Below are 9,610 nucleotides of genomic sequence, written 5' to 3' on the forward strand. Positions count from 1 at the left end.
TAAATAAATAAATAAATAAATAAAAATACCATTCTTTTTTAAAAAAATATTTCCTGAGAAACTAGAAGGGGTAGAAGCCTTAGAGGTCAGTGAAGATCCAGTATATAAACCATTTCTTTAAAAAAAAATCCATTGACTTCAATTAATTACAATTTTTATCTCCATGTGTGTCATCCTTTAAACTAAGAACTCATAAAACCTTGTAATTGCAAGTGAGGAGAGAAAGTTATAAAATGGTAATGTATGGTACATAGGGTAATGGCAAGTCCACCTCTTAGAGGGAGGATGGTGAAATAGTGGCAAGATTTCATAGTACTTTACCTGTAGAAGGGAAGAGGGGAATTCCTGGAGCCAGAAGATAGGGCAAGGAGGAAGTCCTACCCTACAGCTTGCCCTCCAACTTCAGAGGAAGCCATTCCTCTAAAGATGCAGCTCATAGTGCTAATGGAACCAGATCTGCATAGCCCCCCTCATGAAGAAGAAACCACAGATAGGCCCTAATAAACAATGGGCTTTCATAGTTAAGGTAGAGACTTCATTTGGGAGTCTTTCTTTCTTTAACCCCTACCTTTTCTGATCTACTGTAGAAATACATCCCAGCATTGCTGGTAATTGCCGGATCTATACAACTATATAGGTAATCCTTGACCTATGATTACAGAGAAGCCCAAAATTTCTGTTGATCAGCACAACAGTTGTTAAGTGAGTTTTGCCCCATTTTATGACCTTTCCTGCCACCGTTGTTAAGTGAATCACTGCAGTTGTCATGATTGTTAAGTGAACCTGGCTTCCCCATTGAATTTGCTTGTCAGAAGAGTGTAAAACCTGATGATCATGTGATCCCAGAACCCTGTAACCATCAACAATACATGCCTGTTGCCGAGCGTCTAAATTCTGATCACGTGACCATGGGATGCTGCAAGGGTCGTAAGTGTAAAACAATTGTAAGTTATTTTTTTTCCAGTGCGGTTGTAATTTTGAATGGTCATTAAACAAATGGTTGTAATTCAAGGACTACTTATATTTATGCTAGATGATGAAGCAGCATAAATAGCAGGAGTAAAGGAAGGGGTAGTAATGACTCTTGACTGAGCAGGTCTGTATCTTCAGATGGAAATTGGAACTTGCAGTGTAAGTGATTAATTGAATGCCAGCCCCTTTTTCAACATTAGTGAATCAGTAGGTCAAATGCTTCTGGCTGGGGAAAGAGTTGATCATAGAACAAGGTAGCCCGCCTTTTCATATACTTTAAATAAGTTTTCATCATCCTATCTTTCTTCTTCAAAAGGAAATTGGATAAATTTCCTTATTGGATAATTTACTCATAAGCTTCTGCACAAGTAATAGTGGAAACAACCACAGTTAGTGCATTTGAATATTGTCAGTATATTATAATTTGGATAGTATAATATCACACCATTTTAAGCACTGTTGCTAGAATTAGTGAATCTGATGGGTATCAGAGTGTCAAATCTTGCATAGCTTACTACATCTTTATGTGCAAAGATGTTGGCTTATTACTGATTCATTTCCTCAAGACATTTCACACTAAAATTGTCATGTCCCTTTTAGTTTAAACTATAATTTAACTATTCTACAACCTGCCAGAGTCCATGACTGGCACTCAGGTAATCAGAGTGCTATTAAACTCAGCTAGCTACAGTAAATAGAGGGAAAAAAATAGAACCATAATTTTTGTTCTATTTTCCACATGCCTTTTTAATGCATTCTTATTAAAGCAGGTAATATGCCCAATGAATATTTAAAGATATTGATTATCTTAAATTATAAACTACACGGGCAGATGTATCAGTTACTTTCATGGATTCATGGACCATGGATTGCTTGTAGTGAAATGCTGAATTTAACTTTGGATAGATAAAATAGTTACCAAGGTTAAATCACATTATCATGTATTGCATTTGTAAAATTAAAGCAAAATGAGAGCCCAAATTATTCAGTAGATCATTACTGGTTCTTAGTTTGCTCCTTGTAATGCTTACATTTTGAATATCTACAACCAGCCACACAATAAAAAGAATGGATAATTATCTCAGAACATCAGTTTATGCATATTGCTTTCTCCATTACTGTAGTAAACTGGCCATCTGGCACAAGATGTGCTCAGAGCTAAAATGAGCATGGGTAGAATAAATAAGCAAGCCCTATCAGGAGTTGTCCACTCTGATGGGTGGTGTTAGGAAGTACCAGAAAGATGTTAGGGGAAAAAAACCTCTATTTGGCCTTTCCTCTAGTCTAGGGTTCTCCAAACTTGGCAACTTTAAGACTTGTGGACTTCAATTCCCAGAATTCCTCAGCCAGCCAGTCCACATGTCTTAAAATTGCCAAGTTTGGAGACCCCTGCTCTAGTTAATAAGATGGCTTGTTGCTTTGAGATGCAGAGAAGAATATTGTGCCAGGAGCAATTCTGAAAATGCTAATACTTCACTGCTTCTAATATAGAAAATATTCACCAGCAGCTGAGCTTTGATAAATGGAGTAGGAGGGACACTCTTTTGTCCTTTACTTCATTAGTTTAAAATGTCTTGGGGTAAGAACAAAGCTTCCGGCATATGGGTGGAGGAAGAATCCTTGAATTCAAAGTTAAATATGTGATGTTTCAAGAATAAAACCAGATATAGATTTCCTGAGAAATAGTTTGTATAGAATTGATGGATTCTTAAAATAAACAATGAGAGTTGGGGTTCAACAACTGAGTGTTGGGTAAACAATATTTTCTGCCTAGCACTGTGATGTTTTGAGGAAGAGACTTGGCAGCATAAGATGGTGCATTTTCTTACCTTTAATATGAGTGACACAGATTGTGTGACGAAGACTAATTGAATGTAAACCATTGGGCACTGTGAGAAGCCTGCACTGATGATATATATTCAATAACTTTAAATAAGAGTCTTATATAGCAAGAGGAAGATTGCTACTGGGAATGTAGAAGAAAAGTACAGGCACAGCATTTGATATGGCTAATTAAGGAGGGTCATTACATCATCCAATTAAAACCGTAACTGGCAGCCAATTCCAGGGACAACCATGTGATTTAGCCCAACCAATTTGCAGAATGTGAATTAGATAAAATTATCTAAAATGTGCAGCTTGCATGGCAGTAGGTTTTGGGAAGAGAAAAAGACGATGGTATGCACAGAGAGGAAAGAATAAGTTGATGAAAGTTTGAGGAAAGCTTAGGACAAAATCAGTAGAAGAGAATATATGTAGCTCAGCACTGAACTATGAAGTCTTTGGTGCTCTCTGAGCTTGGCTGTTTGCTTGCAAATGTTTCATTACCAAACTAGGTAACAGCTTCAGTGCATGAAGTTAGGACAAATAAACAGATTACTAAAAAGTAAAATTTGTTTCAATGGGTAGTCATTTTAGATTAAGGTGTGTTCCCGCCCAAATTGACAGATGAAAGGCAAAAAGATCATATGGGGTGCCCCCTATGCCAGTGTGGAAAAAAATGAAGAAAAATATGTAAAAAAGTAAAAAGAATTTTTTAAAGAATTTTGAGAGTAATATTTGCCTTTTCAGATACTGAAGCCTCACTACAGTTCAGTGAGATCAATCCAAACAAAACAGAATAAAATAAAAAATCATACCCCGTATTCAGAAAAGAAATATTTTAAAACCTATTTGTTTGCAAGAAAAAAGGAGGCCAAGCAATGCATTCTGGAACTGTTTCATTTTATACTGTGAGTGGGCAGAAATAGAATATAACAGGCAAGGTATTTAAAATAGGAGGATAGCTATAAAAATGTAGACTGTGGGAATTTAAACAAGGAAAAAAAACCTGAAGCAACTATAAAAAATAGAAAAAAATATTGATAGCAATGCAAGCATTCCAGAAAGTTTATAAAATATATTTACTCAGAGATAATAATTGAAAGCTCTAATAAACAATGATGATGATGATGATGATGATGATGATGATGATGATGATGATGATGATGATGATGATAATAATAATAATAATAATAATAATAATAATAATAATAATAAAGTCCTATATCACTAAGGGACGAGGGTGCAGGGCATATATTGATAGATGTAATTACCTTAAGACATACAGCACTTTACATAATTATACCAAAGATTGTTACTTGTGACCTTTGGGCCTGTTCAGTTGGCTATCAATGGGCAACTTCAAGACTACTTGCTCTACAGAAATGACCAGAGAGAGTCAAGGAGAGGCCACTTTTTTTCATCATCTCTGTAAATAGCAGATGCCTTTCTTGCTGTCCTTGAGTATTCTTAGTATTTAATAATAATAATAGTAATAATAATAATAATAATAATAATAATAATAATAATAATAATAATAATAATAATAGTAATAATAATAATAAAGTTGGAAGGGACCTTGGAGATTATCTAGTCCAACCCCCTGCTCAGGCAGGAAACCCTATACCATTTCAGACAAACAGTTTTCCAATCTCTTTTAAAAACTTCCAGTGTTGGCGCATTCACCGCTTCTGGAGGCAGGTTGTTCGACTGGTTAATTGTTCTAACTGTCAGGAAGTTTCTCCTTAGTTCTAGGTTGCTTCTCTCCTTGATTAGTTTCCATCCGTTGCTTCTTGTCCTGCCTTCAGGCACTTTGGAGAATAGCTTGACTTTCTGTTCTTTGTGGCAACCCCTGAAATATTGGAACACTGCCATCATGTCACCCCTCATCCTTCTCTTCGTTAAACTAGACATACCCAATTCCAGCAGCCTTTCCTTATATGCTTTGGCCTCCAGTCCCCTGATCATCTTTGTTGCTCTTCTCTGTACTCTTTCTAGAGTCTCAACATCTTTTTTACATCGTGGTGACCAAAACTGGATGCAGTATTCCAAGTTGGCCTTACCAAGGCATTACCTGTGCATTTGATTTTTCTTGCCTTTTTTCTTCTTAAATTGGATATGACTGTCTGCCCTTCAAAGAGATGGAAAAAGGGGGATGGGGCTGCCACAGAGGACTTCATGGCAAAGTCACATAGCTATTATAATATTTACATCTTTCTCTCCAGAAACTAAAATCATATAAGAAACGAAATGATACAGAAAACTACAAGGGATAGGCACGTTGACAGCAAGAGAGACTGAGATATATGTATGGTGAATACCATAAACGAGGGAAGGTAGAAACTGCAGGTAAAAAAAATTCAAATAAAGTTGAAATTACGTTTAGCCAGCATGCATGTACTATCTTTTGGGATCTATAAATAATTGTGTGGGTTTGATGTGCTATAAAAGTGTGCAAACCACCGTTAGAGGAAAATTTTGTTGGAAAAAATTAAAAGAATGCAAGTGAGGAGGAGAGGAAAGATGTTTATATGCACAACCCTGACACACATCTTGCTGATTTAGAGCAAGCATTTTGATTAAAGTAAATAGACTTGACTTATGGGACATTTTGTGAGAGAAAGGAGCTGAAGTCTGGTTGCTGAATGTGATCATGGAAATGGAAATACTGGAAACACATAATGGAAGGAAAACAGGCATGAGAATAAAGGGGCTGCTTAGGGAATGTCTCAACATTAACCGGGAAATAAGAAAGCCACCTTGATTGTTGGATATATTGGGTTGTGGGAGCTGTATTCTCAAGTATTTTTGCCTGTGATGATGCTGCATTGCTTGCTGAAAAACTGAATGATTTGCAGCTAGCATTTGATTGATTGTATGACGAATGAGGGATATGGAACTGAAAATGAACGTATCGAAGATCATGAGGGCTATGTTTGACAGGAAAAAATGGAGAGAACAAATTCCAGGTTATATATCAGTAATGGAACACTAATGCAAGGGAATACATTTCCATTCACCAACAGAAACGTAATCTAGATGGAGAAATGGATGGAGAAATTTTTAAATCTATCAATGCTGCTAAAATGATTGTCAGTAGCATACGATCTGTTGCAGGGAATTAATGTCAAAAAAGAGAAGCAAAAAATAGCAAGCTCCTACTGACTTTGTCATATGGACGGAGAGTTCAGTGCAATGGGGCTAGGAAACTTAAGTCTGTGTGGTCAAACTTGAAGAGAGAGGTTCAAGAGTGAATAGCCAAACAGCAGATTTATCATAAATGGGCTAGAATTCTTTAAGAAAAAGACAGCAGTGATAATATTTATAGATGTGGGGAAAGCTTTCATATTTTTGAATTGACTTTTTATTAGAGGAATTAAACAAAATGAATCCTGGACAAGAATTCAGATTTCTCGCTCTCCCTTTACATTTTGTAATTGCTCTGGAAGTTTTGGCTAACAAGGTTATAAAAATAAACAGATAATTGGGATCGAAATTCAAGGAGGGGAATGCAAGATGAAATGTTAAAATAGATGGTGAAGAATTAATAATTATCAGATCACAAAGATCTATATAAAAGTTGATGAAGGTAATCAAATACTTATTCTGGATACAAAATCAATAGAAAGAAAAAAAAGATAACAACAAGGCAAATAATTTCTAAGTAAGAAATGTTGTGGAAAAAAGAAACTGGCCGTGAGATAACAAAAGATCCATGAAATATTCAGGACTTTACTTGCTGCAGGTAAAGACATATTTCAAGCAAGTTATTGAAAGAAATAAAACAAATCTTGAAAGATGGAAAAGCTTAAAATTTTCTTGGCTACGATTTGTGACAACAATAAAATTGAATGGATTTCCCAAGATAATCTTCTTTCAATTGGCACTAATTCAAATCCCAGGTAAAGAACTGCAGGACTGGTAAAGAACAATAGATTTATATGAAATGGAGAAAAACCAAAAATAAGATTCAAAATTTTACAAGTCTTAAATGAGAATTGTGGACTAACTTTTCCCAATCTCAGATTATATTATAGTGTCTAGAGAAAGATGTCTGTCATAGGTAACAGAATGAATAAAATTTCCTAACAGCAGAGTATCAACAACAGAGGAAGCAAAAGTAGCCATTGGTCTTAAAACATTTTAATATATTTATGGTATAAAAGAAGATGAGACTCTGAGGGGATATAAGAGAAAACCTGTTTAAAAAATTGGAATTCCTTAAAAGCAGCGATAAATGCAATGATTTCATCACTAGCATCACCATCATCAAATGTTTTTTCTTGAACTGATTATATATGCCAACATCTGGACTCAAAAAATATAGTACTCTACAGGCAGAAGAATCACCTAATGAAGGAAAGAATCTATCACAGTTAATGTATTTGGAAATAACTGATCTTAAACAAGAAGAAAGAACTGGAACAAAGATGACAGGGCTTGAAGTACTTGATCATCCACTAGGACATATTTGCAAATTGTTATACCATGGAGAAAAAACAAATAAAAAAGGTGCAATAAAATAGTTACAAAATTTCACAAAGCAATAACTAATAATGGGAAGATCTACGTACAAAAAAATAAACTTTACATCAAGCTACAATTTGAAAGAAAACTGGTATAAAATGTTTTACAAATATATGTAACTTCAATGATTGCCAAGATGGAAAAAAATCATAGAACAATACATGCTGGAAATGTCACAACAAAGAAGAAATATTTTATCATATATGATTTTTTTTTATGCAAAAAGAGTCAAAACTATTGAAAAGAAATACACCAAATCATTCTGAAAATTCTGAAACAAATTCAGATTAATGTGATGAATATTTCACTTAAGTATATTTGCAGAGAGTAAAAATGAAAAGCACAATGCTTTATTGGGATATATTCTGACAGAGGCAAGAATTAATTTAATTAATTAATATCGGACAAGAGAAACCTTGCATGTTCAGAACTGGGAGACTAAAATTGGTGAATAGAATAGAATAGAATAGAATAATAACTTTTATTGTCACTTTGAATGTACACTAATCGGCATACATTAAAATGAAATTTCATTGCATACAGCTCTAAAAGGGTCACCACCTTTGATATACACTACATAAATATGACAAAAATAAAGAAATACAGAATTATGCATATACCCACATATATTATATGACACAGAGAAACAACAGTGAATACATAGCAGTGGAAAAATTGACTATTTATAACAGGAGCATAACCAAATTCAAGTAGGAATAATTCCCTTATATAAAACATAACACACAGCACAGCAAGCCAAGACCCTTAGAATATGGTCTTTGAAGAAAAACAGATACCGTTTTTTTTAAAAAAAAATCAAAATGACCCAAGCAGGAATGAGCAATAATGTCCAAAGTGAAAAGTTCTTTTAAAATTTTCTTCTATTGAAAACATTTTTGTTCTATCATATTTGTTTGCCTTTCCTTGTTCCTAAGTAATTATCACAAACAGGGTGGTCACAGAAGGTGACAGTTCCATTTATTTCTAACATACTATATACCAAGAACGTGCTTTTCTTAATAGAGATTAAAATGAGGACTAAAATGTGTATCTATCATAGGAAAAAACAGTTTTCTAGTAGGAACCTTGGATAGATATAGGGTGATTTTTAAGTGGGAAAAGATGTTTTCAGTAGCTGGATGAGGTCCACTCCCATAGCAAGTTACAGAGGAAGACGGATGGCAGATGCAGTCCCTAGAAAAAGGACAAAGAGCCTGCTTAGGCTATGATGTTAGCTGTGCATTGGAACAATAGTTTTATTACTTTTATAACTAGCATTGGCATTTTTTTGTAACATATTTTTCTAGCCTGCTGCTATTTTGTCAGAGCTTCAGTGCGTCTTTCAAGAAATCAATGATAGCACTATTAAATGCTGTTATTTTTCTTTGCTTATTCTAGGACAATGAATGGTTAGGGATCAAGCATTATTGCACCCCACTCAAAGTTATTCTGTGGCTTTATTACTTTTGATTATTTATTTTTTGGAATCGATGCGATTGCTAAGAGGAGATGCTGCTGCATTTAGACCCGATGACCCACATTTTGATGGAAAAATAATCGGTAAGGGGAAACAGGAATCAGAAAATAACCCACATTTTGGGGGTGGAGGGGAATAAATTCTATCACATACAACATGGTATAAACAATACCTCTGATTTGAAATCAGGAAGACTTCAAAAGCAGGTTGCTGGATCACACCCAGCAAGGATACATGAGAGTTTGGGACTGTTTGATCATCTGACTGTGCAAAGCTTCAAAGGAATGCTTCGATACGATGAAGCTTCCATCAAATCTTCCCACTGCAGCAAAGTTATGAATCAAAGCAGAGACCTTCTTTGAAGGAGCAAATCCAATCAGTGGCACTTCGCAGATTCAGCAGCATTTTTACTGCTTCTGAGGTTGTTACAGAAAATGTACCCTGCTGTAAGTTTAGTTCCTTTTCAGAAAAATGCTGGGGGGGAGGGGAGGAAGTTGAGGGGTGGGATGATCTGTATGAGATTGACACGGGGAGCCAGCTTATCAGTTTAATGCCTCATTAAACTCTCTATTAAAGTCTTTTGCGGGTGGCAAGGCTAACAATACCTTGGGCATCATTCCCTTTTTCTGCTGTCAGTTCTTTAGGGGGCCAGCCTCAAGCCTCAAGCTTTTAACTCTCTCTCTCTCTCTCTCTCTCTCTCTCTCTCTCTCTCTCTCTCTCTCTCTCTCTCTCTCTCTCTCTCTCTCTCTCTCTCTCTCTCTCTCTCTCTCTCTCTCTCTCTCTCTCTCTCTCTCTCTCTCTCTCTCTCTCTCT

This window comes from Protobothrops mucrosquamatus, unplaced genomic scaffold, assembly GCF_001527695.2.
Source record: "Protobothrops mucrosquamatus isolate PMUCROS unplaced genomic scaffold, P.Mucros_1.0 scaffold_174, whole genome shotgun sequence".
NCBI classification, from domain to species: domain Eukaryota; kingdom Metazoa; phylum Chordata; class Lepidosauria; order Squamata; family Viperidae; genus Protobothrops; species Protobothrops mucrosquamatus.